The 27,506-nt window shown below is 40.6% G+C and overlaps 1 protein-coding gene across 2 annotated transcripts in view; it reads right to left on the bottom strand.

Moving 5' to 3' along the window:
* FBXW7 (F-box and WD repeat domain containing 7) overlaps positions 1–25,337 on the bottom strand; it is a 176,940-nt gene extending 151,603 nt beyond the window's left edge. The window contains exon 1 of one of the 2 annotated variants that reach the window (XM_068187280.1): positions 25,195–25,337. The gene's annotated coding sequence lies outside the window, so the exon portion shown is untranslated. Of the gene's footprint in view, positions 1–13,707; positions 13,727–25,194 lie in introns of those variants that run through there. The other variant, XM_068187282.1, reaches the window with a different exon arrangement.
* Between the last annotated feature and the right edge of the window lie 2,169 nt (positions 25,338–27,506).

Raw genomic sequence — 27,506 nt, 5'->3', positions numbered from 1 at the left:
TGCAGACTTCACAGCCATTGTAGCTTCCGGAAACAGAAAATAAACTCATTTTAACTGTGTTCTAATCACAACTCTCTGTAAATATAAATAATGCTATTCCAAGCTGAAGAGGCAAAACAGAGGAGTCCCTTCAGAAGACTGATTTCCTAAATATCTTCAAAAGATAAAGGTGGCTTTTTTCCCTCATCAGTTCAGCACATTGTATCTTGTTGACTTACTTCACTATGGGCCTATGACAGAAGAGAACATTATTATGCAATATTTAAAGTGTGCTTTATTTTTCATATTCAAAAGTAATAGATACTACAGGTAACTACTGCAAAGCTTAAGGTAGATGGATGATAAACCAGAACATGGATGAAGTGGAGCCCCTCTAGTGTACTCCTCTATTAATAACATCACAGTTGACACAGGAAATTTGGCAATAAAAAGTTTGCCTATGTGGAGTCAAGGAAGCTAAAAATCTTGCTAAGAACTCTGACCAATACCTGCATTTTTGAGTGCAACACTTTGTGGACAAAACAAAAGAGTATCCTTACCACACTGCCACAGGCATAGAATCTCAGCTGCATATTTCTGAGATCTTCTGTCTCCCAGTTCATACATAACGCAAAATCTTCATGGTATGCCAAAATTATATTCTCAACAGTAAAGTTAGACATCCAAAGAGGAAGTGAACAAAATGCTTTAGGTTTTCTGTCAAGATGACCTTGGATTCAGAGCTAAATCTTTGAGTTATTGGTACTGCCTATTCCTTTTCATAGTGAAGGAGGAAATGAGACTGATGTATAGCTCCTGTGTGATGAGTGAAATTTTGGATCGAAGCAGATGCTAACAATCAGAGCTGGTAACAGAGAACAGAGTAGGAATGTTGATAGGCTCTTTTCTAATTTTATATACAGCAATATGAATTCTAAATCCCAATTAGGTCATCAGTTCAATCTGTGCAGCCTTTAAACTTTCAAATCAAAACTTAGAGGACATTTTCAGTGCAATCTGAATTTATTCTTCATGGTTATATACATTCGGTTCTACTAAACAAACTGAACAAAAGTCAGCAAGTGCTGGACAAGGAACAAATTATTTCAGCAATTTAGCAGTAACATGAAGAAACCAAATGGGTGCCATAGTACACATACAAAGCTACAGGGAGAAAAAATTCTAGTTTACAAAGGTACAAAAATGTAATCTATGGTCACTGTGAAAGATGAAAATTATTCGTGCATTTTTATCTGTCTACATAGACAATCATAAAGTGGTAGTGCAATGAATTAAGCTTGTCCTGTTTGAAAGATTGAGATGATTTAACAGATCTATGAATGCCTGTGTAGGCTTACAATGTGGATGCAATTAGGATGGCTTTGGTGGAAACATTAAGCAAAAAACCAGCCTATCCGTTAATTCATGTGCTCTCCCAGTTTTCTATAAGAAAGACTCAACAGCACCCCTGAGGTGCCTCTTTAATCTGAGGGACAAAGAAGAAATTTTATACAACCTCACACCAAGAAATACAAAACATTACTAGGCCATTAATGGACTATTTAATATTGATCTTTTGGTCCCATCAAGGGCTCATTCTCCCAGAATCTGTCTGAAACTACTCCCAAGGATATCTTGTTAGTAAAGGATTTTCATTTTTCCTTTAGTTTTTTATAAATATTGGAATACCCAACTTCTCAGGATGCAATAGTTCCCATGAGTAATTAATGATAATCCTGAATGGTCCCAACACAATGAATCAAGCTACTCACACAATAATTCTGTTTTGCAATTGGAAGAAAGAGCAAACACAAACAGCAAGGCATTTTTTCAATCATGGTTTCAGAGATACAAGCTCACCTCTCGTGGTACAGATAATCAACATTATCTTCTCTCAGACTAAAGAGAAACTACTGCATAGGGAAATGTTTATTACTGACCTTGTACATCAGTCCTTTAATGGCTTACAAGCTATTAAATTAACATAAAGTTAGATAAACTTATCCTTGGTTATTGCTCTAAGGCAGTACTCTCCATGCCTCTTTTCAGACCAGGATTTACAAAGAAAACTCACAGAGCAACACAGATGTAGATATATGCAGAAAGGCTGCTAAATTTACAGCAATGGGAATCTGCAATGCCAAAAGAGGTAAGGTGCCAAGTGTTCTACTGAAACAGCTGAAAAATATAGCAATCAGTCCCTGATACTAAGGAGGGTTTGCAATTTTATTTTCTGCTTGGTTTAGTTTTCATAAGATTAAAGAGCGGTGTGTGTCAAAGCAACTCCTAAAAGTCCCTAAGGTCTTTCAAACTCTTTGAACGATCTAATTTTAGGACCAGGTATGGAAAATTAGATATTCTGTTTATTTGCCTTGTACCAACAGCCAGAATAAATTTTGCCAGAATGACTTTCGCTTTCTAGCAACTATAACATCACTGATAAATCAAGATAACAAGATAAACAAGATAAATCAAGAAATTCCTCAGCGTGGTATTGGATAAGAGTTTCTACCAAAGGCAACTAACATTTTTGCTGTATTCGTACAGAAGTATGAGATGAAAAAATAATGAGAGACACAAATAGAATAAGCACTTTGGTCTACAGCAGCCTACCTGTCATTCTATTGTACACCCAGAATCCGGTGGACTCCTTGGAAGCAGTTGGTCCATTTATATAAACACATGAGAAAAAACAAAACAAAACAAAACAAAACAAAACAAAAAAAAAAAAAAAAAACCACCACAAAATCCCCAACAACAACAAAAAGCCAAACCAAAACAGAAAAAAAATATATACATAATTTCTCACATATGTAAACTCAGCTGATCCAGGTCTTCACTACTTTAGGAATGAATTGCCACAAGATACAGGACAGACAGGCAGTTATTGAGACAATCTTGAAACTACTCTCACTGAAAAGATGTCTCAGGTTCTCGGTAACTTGCATACAGACACCCAGCATTTTGTATCATACTCTAGTAAATGGAGATATTCAGATTAACGGATAAATCTGCGCCAGCATCCAGATTCATGTGCAGTATTGTTAAGCCATCCTACAAGATCTTTCAGTTCTCTGGCCATCTAAATATTTTCATTATATTAGTATTTAAACAGGAAAATTACATGTATCATCCTAACTGGTTAAAACTCAATTCTTCATAGTCCACACCAACAACTAACAATAGTTCAACATAAAATATTGTCAGTATAACACTAAACTCCAATTTCACCAAAAATAACTAAAAAAAGAAGAAAAAAATTTAAAGAAAGTGTTACTCTAAGTGTTAGCAAAGCCAGTAAGTCTAAACTAAAAATAGGCAGCTCTGAAGAAGACACAAGGCACCTTTTAAAATAAGAATTTTATCAGTAAGTTTATCCATTTCCCCCAGTCAAGACTTTATTTAATCATTTCTAGCTTAGTTATCAACTCAGGTTTGGCCCATAACATAACATTCTAACTACTAAGAAAGAATAATGGAAGCATTTATTAGAAAAGGAAGGGCTGCTTGCTTTATACTTCTCATTTGTTTGCTAACAAAACATTCTGCCTAACTTTATAAAATAGCAGCAGTCAGAATGAACAAACAAAAAAATTAAAACTTAAATGGGATACATTACTCTCCCCCAGTAAGCACCACTTCAACTGCAAAGCATAAAAGGTAAAAATTGAAACTGACTTTAAACTGACCAATTTTGTTTAAAAAAAAAGACTGTCTTTGCTAGAAGAATTCTGTTCTTACAATCTGATTATTATTTCCTTCCTAAAATCTGGATGTACTTTATATCAATTCCCAAACTTGAAATAAAGGGAGAAAAAGCCAATCCCATCAAATGGCATATTGAATGCTAGACCCTCCTGCTGCCTGCTGTTTAAATTAGCATGACAGTTTTCAAAGAGCTGCAAACCCTGAAGAAACGATACATAAAGATACATAAAGCAGCTGACAAGCACCAGAAGCAGGTTCAGGTGCTCCAGACACCAGTGTCCACCAAGAGCAGGTTCCTGCAGCTCTGCTTTTGCTCATCTTCAGGGACTGTAATTCTACCCACACAAAGCAGAAGATCCTGTTCCTTCATGCAGTGGTAACAGGAGCATCTGCAACATGTACTATTTTTAGAACTAGTCCACTGGCAGCTAAGAGGAATGAGGAGCTGGAGACCAGGGCACCGATCAGCACACTGGCTGCTGTGTGTAACCCAGGGATGTGCCAAGCTGCCCCTGCCCCTCACTACTACCTACAACACGAAGTCAACTGAGAAAAACTTGCTAGAGCCATTTTTTCCACATCTCCTCAACTTGCTTCAAGATCTCCTGGACATTCCGGACAGTTTTTGCACATTTCCAGTCCCAGGCAGCCAAGGCTTTGTGGGTTGCACTCTGGTGATGTCTGCAGGCTTCTATTTGCAGCCCACGGGCTCGAGTATTTTGTAGACAGCTCAAGGCTTTGGTTGCATCACATGATGGCAGGTGGCAAAACCAAAATTTAGCCCTCTAATTCATACACACACTCTTAATCCTGTTCAGAATTTCAAAACTTCCTTCCAATTATTTTGACCCACAGGAAGATATGTGTGAGCACCAAATGATTCCCAGGTTTTTATATCTTGTAAGAGTTCAAAATCATTATTATTTTCTAAACTGTACACTGGAAATTGGAGTAAAGCACTAGTTCATTAAATGATAATTCTAGCATGAGAAATTTTCAAGCATTGAAAAATTAGAATGTCTTCTTGGCTGTTCTATGAAATTAATTTCAGACACAGGAACTGAGCAACATTTTTAAATAACACATGAATGGGCCATCTTACAGATACAGGTAAGGCACATCCCATATTCAAAAGAAGAGAGGAAAGTCCTAAATCTCCTCTCAGAAAAATCAAGCATTTTGGTAAGGTTTTTACAGAATACCATGAAACTTTAATGTGTATGTCTCAAACACTGAGAAAGGCAAACACAGAGCCATTCAAGAGCCCCACCTTATTTTTAGATTAACTGTTGCCCATAGGGCACTATAGAGACATTTTTTTTCTTCTCTCTGCCTTCAATCCCTCAAGTAAATCCCCTTTATTGGATTATGGATTAATGCAGCAACTATAGCAGTAAGCCGTTTCCATGAGAGTGAGAAAACATAAGATGTGTACCATTAAGCAGAGTAACATCTCACTTGGAACTTGTGAGTCTGTCTTGGATATTGCATTCATTATATGAGAACAATATTTATGTTTTATTAACTGTATTTTGAACAAGATCAATAGCACAGAAATTTAGCACCTGCTAAAACAGTCCCACAAACACTTTATTAATATAACTACTTATTTCCTTAAGGCATCTAATGACCAGTAAACCTACTAGCAATTCATTTTAAGTCACTGCTCCCATTAAACAATTATTACTTATATATATGTTGAAGAACATATTAATTTAAAATTATTACATTAGAGGCTGCCTTTTCAATGCAGAATGGTGAACTACTGATGCTGCTTCTTTTTCCTAAAGAAATAAAACTGTACTATTATACTGGCATCAGAAACTGTGATCCCCTGAATCAAACATTCAGAACAGCTTTTACTCAAAGACCTCAAAACATATGACAGATGTGTATTCTCATTTTATAGAGTATGATGCATAAATTGGAATAGTATACTCCTGAATAAGAGAATTTCAGACAAAGTCAGTGGCAAAAGCTAGGAATAGAAACCTCAGTCCTTCCAACTATCACACCACTGCTCTGTCTGCATTTCCACCTCCAAAAGACAGATGAAAAAGGCAGCAAAATGAGTTAAAAATAAGTTCTGATTAGTAAGGCAGAAGCCCTATGAAAACCAAATGAGCCAGAGTCTCATTCAAGGCTGAACTAGAACCTAAACTGGGCAAACTGAACATTGTAAGGCCAGGTTAATGTTTTGCTCAGATTAAGTGAAATTGAGTTTGCTAAGACAACAATATCGGTCCAGTAAAGTGTTAAAAGCTCTCACCTATAAAGCTTGTTCTATTACTCAAACTGATATAGCTGAACAGACTAGGCACAGAAAACCTCCAGATTTGGAAAGGACAGAGAATAGCCTTTAGAACAACTTCAGAATATGAGTTCTGATTTCATCTGGCCTATGTTAATTAATATGAGGAGGGTGAAAAACTTGTGAAATGGATATTTTTCTAGGGAAATGGCCAAAGTTAAAAAGTATTTGTCATTTGACAAGGGCAGAATAGACAATTACTATTTACATGTGATATATTGAAGATTTAAAGGAGTGGGAAAATTAATGCAATTTCACAAAACCCATTTCTTGAGGCCAGGACAGTCTTGCTTGCCTGAAAGTCTAGAGTGATTATGTCTTTTCTCATTTCTAGATGTGTGTTCACTTAAGTGCTTCGCAGTTATTTGCTTTCTCTCCTTTTACTCCCATAACAACATCTGGTGGCCTATACTGAATATATTTCACTCTGGTGTGTGAATATGTAGGACCCACAGATTTTTATTATTTTAGTCAGGGGGAGAACAAATATTTACCATAAGAAGATGAAGATTCATTGGCAAGGTTTGCATTTGTTGCTTTGCAAGGCCTGGTACTATTTGATGCAAATTCACCTAAAAAAGTTTGGCTCTGATCATGGTAGGGGATTATTAGGGAAAAGTATTGAAATTTCTTCCACATACCATTTCCCACTATAGCTGGTAATGTTCAATCATTTTCAGATTCCAAGCCAAAATGCTAAGACACTATAGGGATTTTTCTTGCTGTATTACAGCCAATTCATGCTGGATAGTAAAAAATTTTACTATTTCTCTTGAGGAATAGTGTCCTGAGGTATATGCTTTGAAAGATGAATATCAAATGCACTCTCCTTCCTGCAGATGCAGTGGTATCTAAGGGCTACACAGTACGCATTTAATTGTATGTCACAGATGGCTGCTGGTTTTAAAACAAACAGATGTTTGTCGTATCTTCTTTCTTCAATATATGCAGTCTGTGGGCTGCCAGTCCATATTGAGATGGATGTTTAGGAAGCTGATATTGATGAAGAAATCTATAATGAAAAAGCTAACTGCAGCACAGTTCTAGACAGCTAAAACTCTTCAATTTGTTTTATTGCTTTACCTTTACTTAAGCTATCTTTCCAAGGAAAACTACACCAGATTTGCCAGTTTTCTTTTACACATACAGCTGGCATCAATTGCTATCACATACTCCAGTTACAGATGGGTGCGCAGTCATAACATCAACACAGCTTCAAAACCAGTTCCCCAACAGTGGGCTGTTAAAACACAAGTTTCCACAGAGTAGTACAAAGGGTTAAAAACATATTATTTGAAGCTCCACAACCTCTTCAATTCCATCACTCATGAGGATACTTTGGACATACAGAATTTAGAAATATGAATTGTGTTTAGTCAACTGCTGCCACACTGACTAGTCTTACAGTACTTTTATAGTAACTGCTGTACTGCCAAAATCCTTGGATACCTTAACTGATTCTAAACAATACTGAGAACATAAGTCACCTGTAAATTTGCACATTGGGAAACTGACATACAGACCCATCGGCCAGTGCAGAATTGCTCAGGAACACATTTGAGTAGCTGTCAGAAGGGGGTGCTAACACGACTTCTGGCAGGGGCAGCTCCTTTAAAAATCAGGCTGACTCAACTAATTTTTATTCTCACAAAGGAAAACCACATATTTTGAAGAGGTACAAAATTACTTTGACAACATTAATATGTAAAACAAGGGTGGGAGGGCAAAACTGAACAAGAAAAGGGGTAGAGGAAAAATACTGCAGCCAAAAGGAGACAGCACCAAGACTGCTAGAGAGCAAAACAAACCTTGGGCACATGTTGAAAGACCAGAGAGAAGGAGGGAAAGCAGTAACCAGAAGAGACAGGAAAGAGGAAACTGCATACAGTGCCAATCACACATCCTTCTCATAGGAAGGGGAAATGAAAAAATGTGCTTTTTTTCCCTGCTCTAAGTTTCCTCCATGCAAATTTTACATTAATGGCATTTTGATGCTATAGGATTCAAAAGAAAACTAAAGACAGTCCAAAGGTACTTCCTGTAAATAGCACTGTTGAGCTACAGCTGTTAACCAGAACAGGATGGCAACCCAGGTCCCCTCTGACCAGGATCAGCAAGGCAGTCTGAACACATAGTCAGTGTCGCAGCTTCTCCTCAACATCTTATGCAACCTCACCCAACCTCAGTCCTAATCTCAGAAACAAGCTTATAGCAACAACCGTCTCAAAAATGAAATCTAGATAAATTTATGCATGGCCAGTTTCACTGCTTGTCATAGTTCTCCCCAATAAACTAGACTCAACAAATATAACCACCAAGCATAAACACAATACCTACAACAAAACTCAAGAGTGTAACTTAAGTGCAAAGTATATTCCAGCAGCTGCTCCCACCAAATGACAAGTGTAAATCTGCAAAGTAGAAACCACCCAGCTACAGAACATCCATGCTGCACTGTACTGCCCCATCCCTAATAAAAAAGTATTTACAGAGAATGATAAATTGGTTTCATACAGTGCTCTCATTAGAGAGAAAGTCCTAATCCTTTTAATCATGATTATAACTTCATGTGTTATATAATGTAAATACATTTGGCAAATCTGAATCCCCCACTTCTACTGTAACACTATTATTCTAATTACAGGAGGAGGCTCATCTTTAACAAGCAATATGATAAATTTTTAAAGCACACTGATAACTACAAAAAAATGTCATCCCACCTGAAAGCAATCTTTCATTAGATCAACTTTAAGAGCTGCTTATTAACAAAAGTCTTCAGCATCTAACAAATTATTCTGTCTTAAGCATACAGCCAGAAGAAAAAAAAAGAGTTATTTGCTCATTTAAATAAATTCTTAGAAGTAATTCAAGAAATAAAATAAGGTCACTTAATTCAGCCACAGGCTATGGTTAAGTCACGTGTGGTAATCACTTAATAAAACAATAAACAAATCAGACAATCAATAGTAAAAACAGAACTTTTTTGAAGACTATTACACTTTTCATTCAGAAGTGAACGAGTACCTGCTTAATATGTTTCTTTACAGTTAGGACATAAATACCTTCTTTCTTTACACACAGGTTCCATGAAAAACAGCCTTCAGAAAGTCAGTCCTGCCTTTTCTTGTTTCAGGTGGTTCACTACACTGAGTCACCTAGTAAGAAAAGCAACAGAGCTACGTGGTATCTTGATTTTTACGTTGCTGAACTCAAGACACAGCACTGCATTGCTCTTTTCCCTGCACACTTTCCTTCTTCACAAAAAACTTTTTATTGTGCTTTAACAGAAGGTCAATGGCTATCACTTCTCTACTCTAGCACAATGGTGAATTGAAACAAGAACCCATAGCTGTTTAGACCGACAAAGCAACCAGTATGTCTAAGCCAATAAAGCGATTTGTTCATTAAAGCTACTAATAAAGCAACCTTTTGTTAGTCTATGAAACATCAGAAACCTCATAGAATGCATTTAACTATGCTTTCTTAAAAATCGCCAACTCAGAAGTTCTAAAATCTGTTAACTTCTTCACTTCCTTAAACTGATAGTAAAATACCTTCGTGTTGACTTTTCAAAACACAGCAAATGCGACACAAACTCCCTGCCTATTCATCATCAGAAACGTTTAGGGTTTTTGGTGAAGAGATCCCCCCTGACAAGAGCTCAAATCCATCATATTAATGCATTATGTAAAGCTTCCTATGCAACACTGACAACCTGCACTAGTGACCACCATAATTATGCACAAGAAGAACAAAATCATTCAAAGGGCACACTCAGTTTGGACCCAAAGATTCATTTGGATTTCACAAACAAAAATGAGAAGAGCTGTAGTGAGCAAAGATCAAAAATGCTGTTAGCACTTGTGTCCATTGCTTTCAATTAAACTGAAACAAAGTCTGAATCTGAGTCCCCAGCACTTAGTGCTGCTGTCTGGAGAGGGATTGTAACTATTCTCAATAACCAGCACTAACAGGACAATGGCCACAAACTTCCTCCAAACAACATCAGTATTTTTGCCTTCACTTTAACTGCACTATACCAACAATCCTTGAAAGCATTAAAATGAAGTCTCCTCCCTTACTCACAATTTCTAGACTTGCTTTGTTAACAGGTAGCTCCATTATTATGTGATTAGAGACTGGGCCACCAAAAGGGAAGGGGGGAAAAAAAAGTCATTTTCCATCTAATTACCATCAGCTAGTCAAAAAAGGCCAGGCAGGTATTTCCTCTAAACTTTTATGTTTAGAACCTACGAAAGACAATTTCACTAGCAGCAATATACAAGTATCAAAGCTGCATAACGTGTTAACACAGAAAACAAAGCAAAACAGTATGTGAGGGGGAAAAGTATATGTTCTCTTTCTCATATTTAACAGTGAAACACCCCTTTTCTAGAAGCAATCTGAAGTCATTCTTTTGCTGCCATTTCTCATCTGCATCTTTTTGTCAAGCACACTGCAACTACTGGATTTTTTTATATGCACAACAACCCAAGCAAAAAAAGCAAGTTTCATCCTTATTACTGCAACTTCTCCAGAAAAAGATTCCCATTTGTTACACTGGATATAGCATTTGAATTCTCAGTGGAAGTTCTTGTAATAGAATGACAGTAAAATATTTGTCCCTACTCAGAGATATGTACAATCAGCCGAAGTTCTGTCCTTTGCTATTCAGAAATAAGTAATCTTTATTTATAAAATAAACAAGTCTGCTATCTAGGACAAAGACAGCATCCCTCCCTCTACACTGTGACTCTCAAGCCATGAGATTATATCCTCCTTCTGGAATTAAGTGCTTATTCTAACAATAACACTTCAATAGCATGTGAAACTTTTCAATTAAACAATCAAGCAGCCTGATAAGGCACAGAAAAACAACTGATAGCTGAAACAAGTAATGCAACAAGTTTTGTAGACTTCCTAGTTCCTGCCAAACAAATAGTTAATCAATGAGTAGTCAAGAGGCAAACAAATGACCATTAAAATTCATAGCAAAAGGAACAGATCATTTTATTTAATCATAAATTTTCTACCACCTTCTAAGGGTTTCACTTAAAGCTTTTTTGGACTTTGGAGCCTTTTGCCTACTATTGCACCACTGACATGTGCTAGCAAAGAAAACAGCAGGACAATAACTATGGCAGAGACACTGATTCTAAAGAGTTACACAATGCTTTTCTCACATTCTCTTTGAGAGAGGATACATATGACTTTCAAACAGCAATTAGAAGTAATTTAGACATAATATTTTCCTATTTAAGTTCAGAAGTCACACTTTGCTAACTCTCCCTGCCTATACCTGATCAGGTCTTCCAACAATTCTACAGTCTAATATTAATTTAAGCTGAGAAGATTCATACAAGAATCAATCAAGAACACAATACACTGCCTGATATTTGTGATCAACTGCACTTTTCAGTTTGCTTAACTTCCAAAATTAATCCTCTCCTTCAGTTCAGTTCTACTCCTCTCACAATACAAAGGCAGTGGAATTTATGTTCCTAAATGACTTAAGCATACTTGAAAAGTCCCACTCTTCAGAGATTAACTTCTTGCTCTTGGAAGTAAATAAACAGAAGCTTAGACTAATGATTTTTTATCAATAGAAAACTGATAATTAGTTCTTTTCTGAGGCAACAAAAGTACACGACTAAGAAGTTTGACAAATTTACATTTGTAGCTACTGATGCAGCAAATATTATGCAAGTGCATAGCTTTCTACAGGTATTCTTTTGGCCAAATCTAAGTGTATACTCCAGTGACTGCAGGATCAGACCTAGATTTCATTTATCTTATCTTCACCTGTGTTCCAGAAGAGCTAATATGATAGTCTAACACTAGTGACAACACAAAATTAACCACTGAGTTAAAATGCTTCACAAGTATCTTTAGATTTTTCTTCCATAATAGCAATCAATTTAACATTAAAATTAAAAAAAAAATCAAAAAAATTTAAAAGCCTAAGGTGATTATATAAATTACTTAAATAACTTAAATAATAACTAGTTTTTTAAACAAACACGCTAAGTTACATGCCTTTAACACCTTAACACCTCAAGATGTAGCTTGCAGAACCCTTCTATATATTTCTATAAATAATACATTCTTTATATGTATACATTTATAGGAGTGTTTAAGAAATAGACTCTATAATCTACTCTTATAGATTCTTATTCCTAAACACAATCTATTCATATAGATCTACAAATCAGCCAGTTAAATAAAGGTTTTAGAGGTATACAGAAAACCAATAAGGATTAAATTTACTTTTCTCCACAAAAGTACTCACATGGGATGGAAATAAAATTGAAGTTCACAATGCACTCTTAACACCACAGACCAAGAAGAAAACTTCTATTACAAGAGCTGAATTTTTGTTTGCTCTGCCTGGTTGTAACAGTTGTAATGCTAACATGGGAAACTTGCTATTTATCATTTCAGATAGATCCTAGTGTTTCTTTATTTTTTTCATGATCCATAACATCAGTAGAGCGAAACTTCAGAGCTGAAGTTAGCAAGAAACTTGCTTCTTCTTAGCAAGAAACTTGCTAAGCTGATGTTCTAACCACATTAAAAGATAACCACAGGAACAACTATACAGGAATTGCCATTTCCTGGAGACACAAATGAGAATTCCTCATCCTTACATGAGTACCCATCATTTTCAGAGGGTCAAGCAATTCTTTAGCAAACATGCCCCCAGTACAGCCTAAACTTCAGATGCAGTTGCCATTTGTATGGTTGACACTAATGATGAAACACCAGTAAGCACTGATACCCAAACAGCACCTCTACATTTCTACAAGAAAAACCATGTACAAAAATTCTACAAGGATTCTGTCGTCTTACAGAGGTGAACTCTTACAGCAAAAAGTGCTTAAATATAGAAGAACTGGGACCTAAAAAATGGTCTCTTTAGGCACAGAGATCCCCATGTCAAGAAAATATGCCAGAGGCAAGTGACATGAAAGGCAGAGAATAGTATATGTTCATTGCTCCCTGCAACACAAACACCAGGCAGCACCTAAGGAAGCGAGAACTCCTCAGGCAGTGGCCAGCAGATCTGTGGGATTTGTTGCGAAAGGATGCAATGGAGCTGAAAAATTTACAAGGGCTCAAAAAGAAATTGTACAAGTTCTCAGAAGAGAAATCATTCAAGAATTTCTGAATAAACAGAAACAACTTCTGGCTCAGAGATTCCATAACTGAAAGTAGCTGGAGAACAAGCATGAAATGAAAAGCATCTAAAATTGATCTTGTTCTCAATGTTCCACATGAATCCACTTACACATTTGCTTTGAGATGGGTCATGTGAAGAATTAGGGAATTTCTGGGTCCCTGGACAAGATTTTCTCTTCTATGGCGATCAGATACAGAATACTAGGCTAGAAAGAACACATGTCAGTGTGAACCTGTGGGTCAATTTTTCTAGAATATATTTAAAACTATTTATTAAACGCAATTTAAAACAGAACATTTCAATACAAATACAGAAGAAGTATTTTAACTTTTGGACACCCCTCCCAATACTGCCATCTTGACAGAAGATATTACACTCAAATGTTTTAATGAGCTTGACACTTCATTCAAAATATTAGTTACAAAATTATATTTTTACTGAAATAACACTACTGATTATTATCCACTAAAACATCTACAGCAGTTTCATGGCTTTGCCTTCTAGACTTGCAGTAAGTGCAAGCACTTACTGGGCAACAGAATGGTTCTACTACTGAACAGTTCCAGCTGCTATTTTTCTCCAGAGAAAAGGTAAATTACTCATTTTGTGTTTATTTGCAGGTTGTTTTCCCTCCTGAAAACAAACAAACAAACAGAAAAATGGAAGAACATGTCACAGGCATCAGGCTGTTCACTAATTAGGAAGACCTCTATAGCCTGTTTGTTCCCTTTCCACTGCACATCTCAATGTTTCTGCCATCCGAATCCCAGATCTCCTAGACAATGCACTCAAACTGTAGGACTACTTGAGCACACAAGTTTCTCAGCTGCCACCACTCCACTACACAATTTGGGGAAGTAGGACAGAGCAAACAAACCTAAACCACCAACACCTCAGAGAAAACATGGTACTTTTGCATTTTCTCATTTTATTAGCAGAAATCAGAACTGAGTGATTCTACAGGAACAAGAGAAAAAAATATTTATAAATAATAAAAAATTACATTCACCTCCTACTAAAAATACTTGGTATTAGAATGTGAGAAAACACAGTACTTACCTACATTTGAAAGAGCCAGTAAATTTGATTTAATGTGTTACAAACAAATAAGCCATTCATGCATAGCAAGCTAGCTGAAACAATTGTTTGAAGAAAACGATTGTAAAAGATATGCAGGTTAATATCAGAGAATTTACACAGCATGGTTTCTGGAAAGGAAACCATGCTTTTTTAGGCTAGTAGAATTTTATAACAACAGTGAACTAGGGAGAAATTGCTGAAAGAAAGACTTTTGAAAAACCTCCCTCAAAGTCTCAAAAGGCCATTAAGTAAAATTAATATTGGTGTTAGGGGAAAACATTTATGTTTAGATGCCAGCAGTAAAGCATCAAAAGAAAAAGCAGTAAGTGGTTTGTTAATTTGCAAAAAAGGGTTAACAGCAGAAGGCCACAGTTCTGCACTAGATGTGCAACACATATTCCCTAATGGTCCAGAAAGCAAAAAGCAGCAAAACTCATTCACAGAAAAGCTATTAAGGTTAAGATAAGGGAAGGAACCTTAAGCATTTCATGTAGTCTAACCAAGCTAGATAAAATGGAAAATACATGACAGACAAAGAAAATAATCAACAAGGTAGCGGTGTCCAGGTGAATATTTTACTCACCAACTTCCTGGAGCTTAACAACAAATTCAGAAAGAAAGATATTGACCCTTGATAGTCCATAGAAGAATAATACTCAGTAAAAGAAAAAAATAGGATGTGCATTAAATATTTTGGAGAACATTATAATCGGTACATTACAAACTCAATACAGCATTTTAAACAGGCACTTTGTAAATATATAGCACTCCTAGGCAGGCATAAAAAATGGTTTGAAATGTAGTTAAACTAAAAGTTAAAAAAGGTGACAATTAGTAACAGGCATCTTAAAGGGGAAGCCAAAAACCATCAGAAAGTTTAGGTATGTTGATGGTAACCGAGAAGAGTATAAAGGAAAAGGTATAGGAAAAAAAACCACTAAGAACCTTGAGCTTAACTGGGTTTTTATAACAAAAAGAATATATTCAACTAAGTTTAGTTAAAGCATCACAAATAACGTAAAGGAGACAGAACTACTTGAAGCTTTATACATGAAATTTCCAGTGCCACAATACATCTTTGTGAACAGTGATTCTGAAAAGAAAGATACACACACCTTATAATGAGGTCCCACTGCTTTTCTGGAGATGGCAACTGATAGGCAGAAAGAATAGAAGTTAAATTCTCAGCTTCACAATCTGTAGAATTCTTGAATGGAAATTTTTTCCCCCCTTTGGCAGCAGCCACCAAGCACAGCTCTGCAACCATCACAGCACATGCTGCCTCTACCCCAGCTAGCAGGTAGGTTTTATGGGGGAGCGGTGTAATAGTCAGGCTGCAGGATCTGACATGTTGTGATAAGGGAGGTCACAGGAGATAACAGGACAGTAATCAGGACTGTTACAGCAGTGATGGGATACAGCAGCAGACAGAGGATACAAATCCACAGGACACTAGGTTTTGTTAGCCCCGCTGCTCACAGAACAATTTGTTTCCCTTGTGTTTTACAGATTTGAATACTAATATTTCTGTACATTGCAGCTTTGATCACTGTGTTAAATGTAGCTCTACTGAATAAAAGGATTAGTTTGTCCAGACTGGCATGTTTATGACTGTGATATGAAGAGAACTCGAGGGAAAAACCTTTGAAGATCAAGCACATGCTCTATTTTAAAGGCTGAAGTGGTAGTAGTGCTGAAGGTGGTTTACGTTATGCATATAGTTTACAGCATGATACATATGACAATACTTCTGTAGTTCAGTAAAAGTATTGTAAACACTTCCAGATTACTTACATTTCTCTTGCTGTTAAAAGGGTCAATATCACTCTCTCCTTACTGAAAAGGCTAAGAAGTCAGGCAAGACTAGCACTTATGTTGGTTCACAAACAGCTGGATTTCAGAAGCGGACAGCACAACCACAAAAGCAAAGAAGGGACAGGGGGAACATGATCAGCCCTTTTGGTTATAGCACATACTCCACACTGGTTTCAGCAGATCATCAAACCACAGCCATGAGGTTTCAGGGCACACTTAAGCTGATATAATGGCCAGCCAGTGCCCAAAGGATTCACTGCCAGCTGTGCATCCCCTGTGCCAGCTCTAATGCACATTCTGTGTCACACTGAGACAACTCAATTTGCTTTTTAGTTCCTTTCTCACTTAAATTCAGAGAACTGAAATTATAGAAAACCAATAGGTAGTGCAGGAAGAGTTATAGGTAGGAGAAGCTGTAGGGAGCCATTCCTTCCAGTAGCAACTAAGCAGGTCAAATACAATATGAAATGACAACCCCATAAAGGACAAGTGAATATAACATTTCAACCTTTGTGATGTTTGAAATTATTTTATGAAGGAAGGGTAAAATGTTTAATGATGAGTTTCTCCTTTTTAATGTTTGCTAGGTCGTGCCTAACCTACGCAATCAATTTTGTTCCCACCACTCTGCAATGTAAACAAACAATAGGAATGAGAAGGACCAAAACGTTAACATTTCTTTTGTGCCACTAAACAAGCTTTTGTTTTTCCAGTCATTCCCAGAACCCCTTTGAAAGGTTCCCACAGCCCGTGTAAACAACTGCAAGCTGAGCAGGATGACTGTACATACCTCCTACACAGGCAGGCAGCAAACCCAGCATACAGCTCCCCTCACTAGACAGCCACACACCCACCCCATGACAGGGGACACCACCCACCTCTACTCTTCAAACAGAACTCCTGCCTGTGCTCCTGAGTCACACCAGTGTTATCTACTGCTCCCACTAGGCCAAATGTCAGTAATGGCAGAGCTGATGCTGGACCCTCAATTATTCCACTATCAGCCCACTACTTTTCTGTAGCACATCAGGAATTACTTGATTTCAAAACAGTCAAGCCTAACAGTGTTCAAAGCACAAATAACAACAGATTCACCATGGCAATAGGCTATAAAGCTGGGAATACAGTACACAACCTGAAATCATAGAATCAGAGAATGGTTTGGGTTGGAAGGGACCTTAAAGGTCATGTAATTCCAACCCCTTTGCCATGGGCAGGGACACCTTCCCCTATACCAGGTGTTTCAAAGCCCATTCAGTTTGACCTTGATGATGAGATGAAAATACAGGATGTCCTGGAAACAAACTAAATGTAACTGTGCATGTCAAAGTTGTTTTGCTACAGCAAGCCATGTCTAAGAACTGCCCTAGCTGTAGTGCACTCAGCTACGTAAAACTTTCAAATTTAGGTTAAACATCTGGACAACCTAATGAAGGAGCCAATAAGGAGATAATCAGGGTTATTAACAGAAACACTTCTGTATTATAATATTGCAAAATGTAAAGTTCGGCCACCTGTGCATTAGAGCCCACCTAAGATATTATTAGTAGGACCTCTTTCACACATATAATCACTCCCCTGAAGACACATAATGTCAAAACATAGTTAGCATTACCACCATATTACTCAGGGGCTACCAAAGCCTGCATGGTACTCTTGACATGTTTCATGAACACCAAGTGGCTGTTCAGGGCTATGTATCACATAGTTGGTAGAGTGGAACAAGTGCAGGGCAGCACAAAGTCTAGCAAGGTGGGAGTCAAGCAGTGTCCAAGTCTAGCTCTTACCCAGACCACCAACAGCACAGTCAGAATCCACCTGCTGCCACAGATATCACAACTAACACACCATGAAAGCAGAGGCTTGTCATGAAAGTCATGTCTGCCCCATCTTGGGTTTCATATGGGCTAGGAGGAGGGAGAATAGCAGGTTTGATCATTGTCTCCCTCCCCATCAACTGTTGCAGCAAATAGCAAGTTAGGAGAAAAGCAATCCCCAAACACAGTGCCCCAAAAAATTGATTATTTCAAACACATTCTTGCTGAAAGATCAAATAGGGTCTGCTATTTAGGTATGTGGAGAAAGAAATTGTGTCTAAAGTTCCCTGGGAAAAAAAATAATTAAAAAAAAAAAAAAAAACCACTGAAAACCACAGTAACTCTGCCTTAGCATGCTTTAAAGGATGCTGAAGATTAGCCCTCAAGATCCATAAAAACTGTCACTATTGTACTCTGTAGTAAAGAAAAAAAGAGTTACCTGTCATTGCAGTGATCCACCCACTCAGAGAAATGCCACAGATCTGCAGACACACTCATCAGCTCTGGCAACAGCAGATGAAACTGCCACAGCAGAACTCAGAAACAAACGTTTAAAGTAACTTAGACAAGGGTATCTCCAGGATCACAGTTTCAGGGTCCTTTTCTGTTGTGCCAGATCATCTCTCGCTTTGAGTTTCATTGCATGGATTAAAACAAAATGACAAGATACAAACAGCAAGACAAGTAGACACTCCTGGCAAACTGCAGGTTTCCTGGCCCAAGCTCAGGGCCACAAGTAATACAGCTTAGCAAAAGACATAGTCAATGGTGAAGCAAAGGTGAAGACATCCTGTTTTCAACAGAGATTCAGCACTTTGCCAAGCTGTGTCAGGTCACACTTGCCACAAGAGATGAGTAATATTTCCTCAGAGAGGTCTGAATCCATGGCTGTAGTTTTGGTTATTATTTAATCATTATGGCCTTGAACACTAAAGAAAATACTCTCTAGTATATTCTAAAGCCTTATTAGGCAATGAAGAAGTCAACAAAAGCAATGTACCCACTACTGTCAGGTCTAGGTCTAGCAAAGAAATGCTAGATTTTGCAACTACTGCAATAGCTAGTGAGAAACTTCTCAAGCATGAAGTATGCTACAATGCTGAAAAGACTTACACTTGCCAGGGAACACACTGAGCAGCTTACCCTCCTAAAAAGGGAACTTGAGGAAAAGCTTGAAACCTTTTCTTCCCCATTGGCTTATGATGCTTTGGGCTTGTTAGTTATTTAGTAAGACAAGTAGCTTGTCCTGAAGTAGCCTGTTCAGTTCTGAATTCCCTGTGACTACTGTCATTCCTGCAGATATATATGGACACACATTCTGTCCTATAAAACACATCACATATTTTATATAAAGACATTAATAACCTTTCACATGCAATTTTGCAATACAGCAAACTAACTCCCTATAAGCATAGGCAGGTCCTGCATGCTACAGCAGATCTAAATGTAAAGTTTCACCTTTAAGAAAACGTGGTAGACTTTATCCTGAAAAGCACGTGCTCCAAAAGTATCCACCAGCATCTGCGAGAACACAGAGCTAATGTGTGCAGTAAGGACATTATGACGGTCAAAGAGGGCAGAGTTTAAGTAGATACTGTCAACAACACACACCCAGGGTTTGCAGCTCCTGTCCTTCTGAAATTCACAGCAGTTGCCACAACCTACACAAACACAAAGCCACAGCTGAGTAACTCTGACTCTGCATGGCCGAATTAAGGAATCCTTCAATCTATCAAAAGGACCCACCAAAACTTCATGTGCAAGCAAGTCTCCACCACCACCCTTAAGTCCTTTGATAAACCCACCAAAGAAACACACAGGGGAAGGCTCTAGAAACCTGTATCATGTAAAGGTCACCGCCCACATTCCAAGCCATCCAGAGCAACATTTCTTAAGGATGAAATGCTGAAGAGGGAGAACAAGCTCTGACATTGGACCAAGAAATTGAGGAACAGGAGAAGGGTACATAGGAACAAGTACAACGATTATCCCAAATCAGTTCAGATATTTTCTTTTCAAAGAGAGACCCATGTGTAAAGAGGGAGAACTAGCAGGGAAAATATTTAATTTATTATTACAACCTAGGATACTGGAGAGGCGAGATTCATGGACTTCATTGAGGTTTGTGAGGAGTTTAAGGGGAAATTATTGCAACTGTGCTCTAACCTCCCACTTGCCACAGCTCCAGCTCCACAAGGCCAGGTCTCACCACAGCAGGTGTATGCCTCTCAGCTCCACCCTAGGGCAGCTCTCCTGCCTCAGTAAGGAGGCAGAGCTTGTGCTTAGAAAGTGTTCAGCAGTATGCCCTGCCCTCTTGAGTGCACTTCATCTCAGCCTGCCCATGCTGAAGAGTTCATAGACTTCCCAGTGCTGCTTCTCCAGAGAAGTATCAGACAAATCACAACATCCCCACCACTGAAAGGTTTTCAAGCAAAAAAGCATTTAACAACATCCACATTTTGGACAACTCTGAAGAGCCAGCCTTTCAACAGGAAGCCTTACTTAATGACCTCAGAGCTGTCCCTCTGCTGTAAGCAGCCATCCAGTCTCAGGTCACAAGACAAACTAGACTCACCTAGGCCAGCTTAGCAGGCTCTACCCACAAGAGGCTTCTCCAATACTGGAGCTCAGAGACCAAGCAATTTCAAGAAAGCCATTCCTTTTCCCTCCATATCCCAATGACCCCTGCCCACAAAACATCTAAGGTACATCAATATGTTAATCAGTTTCATAACAATGTATTTGGATTATAAAAATCCAAATATCACTCAACCTTTCACTCAACAGAATAACTGGTTTTCTTTTTATTTTCAATATAAGCTAAGATAAAAGAGCATTGCAAAATGTATCATATTGGTATAACTCTAGATGACAGCCAAAACTGAAAACAGCACATACTTTTTTATTTGGTTGGGGTTTTTTCTTTGTTTCTTTTATATCTTAATTAAAACATGCCATGCTTCTCTATTTTCTGGCCATATTTGTGTTTGGTCATAAAACTAGACAAATTCTACTCGTTCCTAGTGCAACAACCACCACCAATCATGTTGAAGAGATTTGGACTGGGAAAAAAATAACTGTTTGAGAGCAAATCTTGTTGCAGCTACCTGCTGTAAGCACCCAGCTGCTGAAACCATCACACCAGAAGTGTGCCACCAAAACAGCACACACCAACACTTCATCCTCCAGCACAAAGCAAAGCCAACTGTCTCAGCTCAAGACTCAGGCAAAGCTTACCTAAACTAAGCAAGCTAGTTTTGGAAAATATTTCACACACCTCCTCTTACCAATCAACTGTGGGTGTTGTATCCTCTAGCTCATGGTAACATCTTCAATTGCCCCAGCAAATTAAAAGATGTCTGCTGGTAGGTTAGGCATGACATTATAGAAAAAAATGCATTGTTTCACCCTTGGAAAAATAACTGCAATTGTTTCAGAAAACACTGAGAAAACAAAATAGAGAAGAGTTCCTGAATTACACAGATCTGTCTATTTAGCAAAAATAAGCAGTCTTGAGGAGATGAACATGTATTTTTTGCCATAGTGAGCATGAGCAAAACTGAATGCAATAGTTCCTTTTACTCTGACATCCCTTACTTTTGAAGTACTTGACATTACAGATGTAAATCATGTCCACATTACTGACAAAAAAACCTAGCAAGGATCTATTAGTAAATACATGACTGCAGTGTATGCACTGATACAGGACAAACACTGGAGTAGCTAACCAGAACCACTGCTGCAAAGACCCAGGCAGGATTTACAGCATTGCAACAGTTTAATTACTCCCATTCCCTCTTCCTGCCCAAGAAATGTCCCCTCGCAAGTGAGCCACAATGCCTCTCACATTCATTACAGCCAAAAAACACCTTGCATATGCAAAACTCTCAAAGAAGAAAAGCAAATGTGTAGTTTAATGCTTAAGTAAGAGCCTAATCAAGCTGTTATATTTATTTATTGATTTTGGCTGAAAAGAGAAGGTAGCCAAAAGTTGATTACTTTATTATTTCACCAATAATCTTTACAAAGTGAAAGATGGAGAACCACCTTTCATTTCCTACTAAACACAAAACTGTGACAGGTGAGGAATGGACAAGGATTTAGTATTCTTCCTCTTCATTCTCCCTCCTAACATGGGAATAAGAAGGTACCCAATACATCTGACAGCACATTTATTCACAATCAGTCACTTCAAAATAAGGACTTGTCCATTCCTCCTTCAAAGCCACCAAACACGTTCACCCAAGAAGAAGCCACTAAGGGCTGCCAAACACACAGAAGCGACACAGCCCTAAAGCACACACTGATAGCAGCCAGAAGGGTGTTCTGGGACAGGCACCTGTAAGCATCTTGTGCTGCCTACAGTCTTTTGCAGACATCCTCTGGGCTAAACTGTCCTTGCTTGATTTAGCCAGAAGAGCCTGTGTAATAACCAGCAGCTGTACCACCACAAAGCAAGATCAAGAAGTTTGTTGACAATAAGTCAGTTTCCATGCTTACATGGGTCTAGGTCTTCATCAGACAAACACCTAAAATCTTTGTAGCCTTTGCTGTCACAAGAGACTATCTTAATATCCATAGCAGTGATCACAGTAAATAGATTTTGTCTATCCAGTGAATACTTAGAGCATTTCAGTACTGAACCATCCATCAGTTTCCACAAATTGACTAAAGCACAATACTTTGTTGTGGAAGAGCATTTTCATGAGCAATTGACGCAATGTTTATGATGTCTTTCCAGAATTACCTGACATACACAGTCCACATATGACAAGGCTGGAGCAGCTCTGCAGATAAGGTCTTTATGCAACTTTTATTTCAAGTATAATGTACGTACAGTCATTGCATGTGCGCTTCACAAAAAGATCCAGAAGATTAAGCACGTTCATTAAATACCGTCCAAATTTTTAAAACTCTGTTTATTTTAAAGAGAAGAGTAGCATTCCTCTCTGTTTAATAACATTACCTGGCCTAAATCATCACACACCATTCCTTTCTTTTCCTGGTTCAGAGACAACAAATTCCATTGAAGTAATGAACAAAACTTTTGCAAAGTACTACATGCATACATACAGGGAAGTAAAGTTAATTTGTCAGCCTAAGTCTAAAGATAAAAAGTATTTCTTTCCCTAAACTAAAAAGTTATTTGTTTTAAAAGTTTTTCTAACAGTTAATGCAAATGAAAATCACATAATTTCTCATAAACATTTATGTTTCCAAACAGACACCGTTGTATTAGTAAATTATTCAGCTTGAACAAAGGACATACACTGATTACATATAAGCCGCAGTAGGAGGAAAAATCTAAACCTTGACAAAAAAATTTTAAAACATGAAGTGATATATCTTTTTGAGATATTTATGAACCTGAAACACCAACAAGAATGCATAATTGCCATCAAGAGACAGAACGAGGCTGTCATTAACAACTGGATGATGATGGAGAAAGGGCAGATTTAAGTTTGGGACTAAGAAGTGCCTCAAAACAAATGTAATCACCACACAAAAAAAGGACATAGTGTCATTTTGCTCCTGTAGATATTAAATGCAGCATAGAACTGACCATCTCCTTAATACTGTGGCCTGAAGAGAATGCAACTGCCTTTCCTAACCACGGAGTTCTGCAATTGAGAAAAACTAGGCATGAACCAAATGTAGAGTTTAACTTCTTTACAGCCCTTTTCAAAACAGCAGCAATGGCAGAAAGCTTAAGATAGGGAGATATTTCAAATTAAAGAAAATTAATCTTCTTACCTTCAGCAAACTGTGTCTCAAAATGAAACTGTGAAAGATCAGGTGCCCTGCCTACCTTAGAATTCCTATCCATGTCTAGGTTTTCCACGAGTTTTCAGAGGCTATCTCCTCAGTGGAATGGAGAAGTATATAGCTGGGAAACAGGCAGTAAGTGCTCTCAAGTGTTGCACAAACTGAAGCACAGAGCAAGCATCCACAGCTGGAATGCGAGTATGGCCTTCTGTTCACACCCATATATTTCAGCAACTGTGTACATTTCTGCTACGTTTTGTTTTCCTCTGCTTTCAACTGCATCTGGTAAAGAAAGCACAGGAGAGCAGGCGCCTAGCAACTGGCCCACAGGATGTTCACAAGCTGTACAGTCTTCTTCTAATGAAAAGCCCGACAAACCCTACAACCTTCCCCTTCAAAGTCTTTCTAGACTCCTTCCAGGAAGATGTGGAGAGGACTCGTGCAGACTACAGTTTCCACACAAGAGTTACAATTTCTGGATCTCTGTCTGAGCACTGGCTCATCAAATAAACGACATTCAACCTACTCTCTTCATTTCTTAGTTACATCCTCCTCATATGTAACAAATTGCTGTATAAATTTTAACACCCAAATAGTACAATTTAATACTTGCAGACACAATTGTTTCTTCCCCGACAAGCTACGGAGGTGTTGTTTTCTTCAGTTAAAAGAAAGTTAAGATACTCCATTAAAACACTTCAAAGTTTTGATACAGTTTTTGCTCAGCAGGAAATTATGAACGGGGCGGAAATGCTAAAAAGCAAAGCAAAACAGAACCCAAGCAAACACAGTCCCGTTCCCAAACGAGACCCTTCTTTACCCAGTCCCGGAGTAAGGTCTGGAGTAATTGCCTCGTGAAGCAGCAATTACTGCGATAAACAGGAAGAGCCAACACTACTACTCTTGGCTTTTAAAACACATTCAAAATCCTTTACATGGAAAATAAGCAACTCTTCGATAACGTTTTTCCGCGAAAAGAAGAGCTACATTTTCCACCCAAGTGTTATGCAAATGAGCGGGCAGGAGGCAGCCGCGGGATCTGTTAGGAGCCACTCAACCTATAGAGAAAAGAAGGAAAACGGGGGAGCGGGGTGGGGGATGTCTGAAACCCTCGGGGCTCACAGCACTGCGGCCGTGCGCTCCGCTCCCATCCTTGCACAACTTTCCGCTCGGCAGTTCCGCTCGGCTCCCCGGGCGGGACGGGGCGGAGGGGTCCGAGCCCTCCGCCCGCCCGCCCGCCGCCTTTGTTCGCGGGGGCCGCCGCTCCCGGCACAAAGCGGGCGGCAGAACTTGCGGAGGAGACCTCGGTCCTCGCCGGGGGCCGTAGCGGAGCACCCCCCCTCCCGCCCCGTCTCCGCGGCGGGCGGGAGCGGAGCGTGGACCGCGGGGCAGCAGACCGTGCGCGGCCGGCAACGTGAGCCGCATGGGAAACGGCGGCCGCCGGCGCCGCGCCTCCCGCCCCGGCCCCCCGCCCGCTCCGCCGGCAGCCCCGGGGCACCCAGCCCCTTCCCAAGGCGGCTCCTCCCGCTCGCACTCACTTTTCGGGACGGGCTCCGCTGGGCTCTCCCTCCTCTCGCGGCGCGCGCGCCTTCCCGCCGGCGGGGCGATGCGGGCGGCGAGGCGGAGCCCCTCTCCCCCGGCGGGAGGGGGTCCGCTGCCCCCCCCGCCCCGGGGCTGCCGCCGGGGGCCGGGTGACTTCAAAGGGGCTGGCGGATCCAGCCCCCCCCCCGCCCCGGGCGGGCTGCGGACTGGTGGCCCTCGAGGAATGCCCCCGGCTGCGGCTGTCCCGGCGGCGGATCAGGTGCGCCGCCGCGTCCTCTCACATGGAGCCACCGCCTCGCCGCCCCTCGGCGCCCCCCGGGCCGGTCCCCGCACCGCCGCCGGCCGGGAGGCGAGTGGCTCGGGCCGCGGCCCCCGCCGCGCTCTCCCTCTCATGCACTGCGGGCGCCGCCGGGCCCCGGCTCCAGGGGCGGGGGGGGCCGTCAGGGCCCCAGCTGGGCGGCGCGGCGGGGCAGCCGGGCGGCGGGGCTCGGCGCCGCGACCGCTCCGCTCTGCGGCATGTGGGGGAAGCGGCGGCGCGGGGCGCTGGGCGGCGAGGCAGGGCCGGGCCGGGGACGCCGGGCGCGGTGGGGGGAGCGGCGGCAGCAGCGCCCCGGGATCCGCTCGCTTCCTGCGGCGCCGGGAGGGGGCGGGGAGGGCGGGCGGGAGAGGGAGCGAGCGCGGCGGTGGCGCGGGCGGATGACAGCGGTAACCCGGCAACGGGGCCCGCCCCGCCCCGGTGCTGGCGCGGAGCGATGATGCCGAGGGCGGGCGAGGCGGAGCCGCGCAGGTCCCGCCGCGGCCGCGCGGTTCAGCCCGGGACAAGGAGGTGGCCCCGTGGCCGCCCCGCCCTTTCCCGCCTTGGGGAAGGCCGGTGGCGGGGCCGTCTCGGTGCGTGCCGCCCCGCTCGGTTTGTCCGGGAGCCGGCGGTGGGAAGTGCTGGTCACCCTTAATGCTTCCAGAAACTGGGGCTCACCTGTCCCCATCAGCACTTTGTCAGTCGGGCTCCGGGCGCCGCGAACCCAGTAACGGGAATAATGGCTGCCCCGTCCCTGCTCTCCTAAGGTTAAACCAAGCGTTATTTACAAGAGCCTCTAACAGAATCACAGAATCAATTCGGTTGGAAAAAGACCCCTGGGTTTATTGAGTCCAACCTATGACCGAACACCACCATGGTCAACTGGACCATAGCACTGAGTGCCACATCCAGTCATTCCTTAAACACCTCCAGGGATCCCACCACCTCCCTGCACAGCCCTTTCCAAACTACCCTTTCTGTGAAGAAATTCCTCCTAGCGTCCAAACTTAACGTCTCCCTGTGCAGCTTAAGACTGTCCTCTTGTCATGTTGCTGGCTGCCTGGGAGAAGAGACTGACCCTCATCTGGCTGCACCCTCCTTTCAGGCAGTTTTAGAGTGAGATGGTCACCCCAAACCTTCTTTTCTCCAAATGAAACAACCCCAGCTCCCTCAGCTGCTCGTTGTGACGAGCATGTGCTCCAGTTAATTGCAGAGTTGTGGCCATCACACAAGAGCTCCGCTAGGCTTCCTTTGGTTTGTGATGCTGACATATGGCACTGTTCAGCAAACAACAAGGTAAAAACTAAATACTTAATTGTCGATCATTAAGCATGTGGGATGTCTGAATGCAGCTCTCAGCCTGGCCACTGACAAAAGCTTAGGCCTCAGGAAAAAGGAAAAAAAAGCAGTATTTGACTGTTGCCATCATAAAGCATATACAACAAGAGCAAAATGAAGGTTACTCATGTACCTTAGGTATGGCATTTCCTTCCTTTTCCAAAGACCATGGCTGATCTTTGCCATGTCAGGGTATGCCCAGGCAGACATTAGCTGCTCTGCCCGGACCTCACACAAGCATTGGGACCCGGATGTCTGACTGCACTAAAAGCCTTCCAATTGCCCACTAGCTTTTTCCTGTCTGCTATCCATTTTTAAATCTGTCTCTTATTCTCCATCATCTTCTGCTTGGTATTTCTTTACCCTTTCCTGTTACCTTGTTTACCTGATTTTTCTTGTCCCGTGTATTAAAAACAGATGTTTGAGCTCCTCTGAGTCTCCAAACCTCTGCCATGTCCCCATTGGGACAATGCAGCAGAGCAACACTCTCACTCTTGAAGGCACATCCCTTCCTCACCAGCTGAACTTCCACACATCCATTCCTGCCTAGTTTATGCCAATTGTAACAAATTGGCAAGGGGTGCTTTTGCAGACAGAAGCCTCCTTCACTAGTGAGGCCTGCTTCACCACAAAAACATCACTCACCTTTTCCACAGAACGACAAAGCAGCCTTGC

This window comes from Anomalospiza imberbis, chromosome 4 (assembly GCF_031753505.1).
Source record: "Anomalospiza imberbis isolate Cuckoo-Finch-1a 21T00152 chromosome 4, ASM3175350v1, whole genome shotgun sequence".
Taxonomy (NCBI): Eukaryota; Metazoa; Chordata; class Aves; order Passeriformes; family Viduidae; genus Anomalospiza; species Anomalospiza imberbis.
This window is presented reverse-complemented; position numbering and strand designations above follow the sequence as displayed.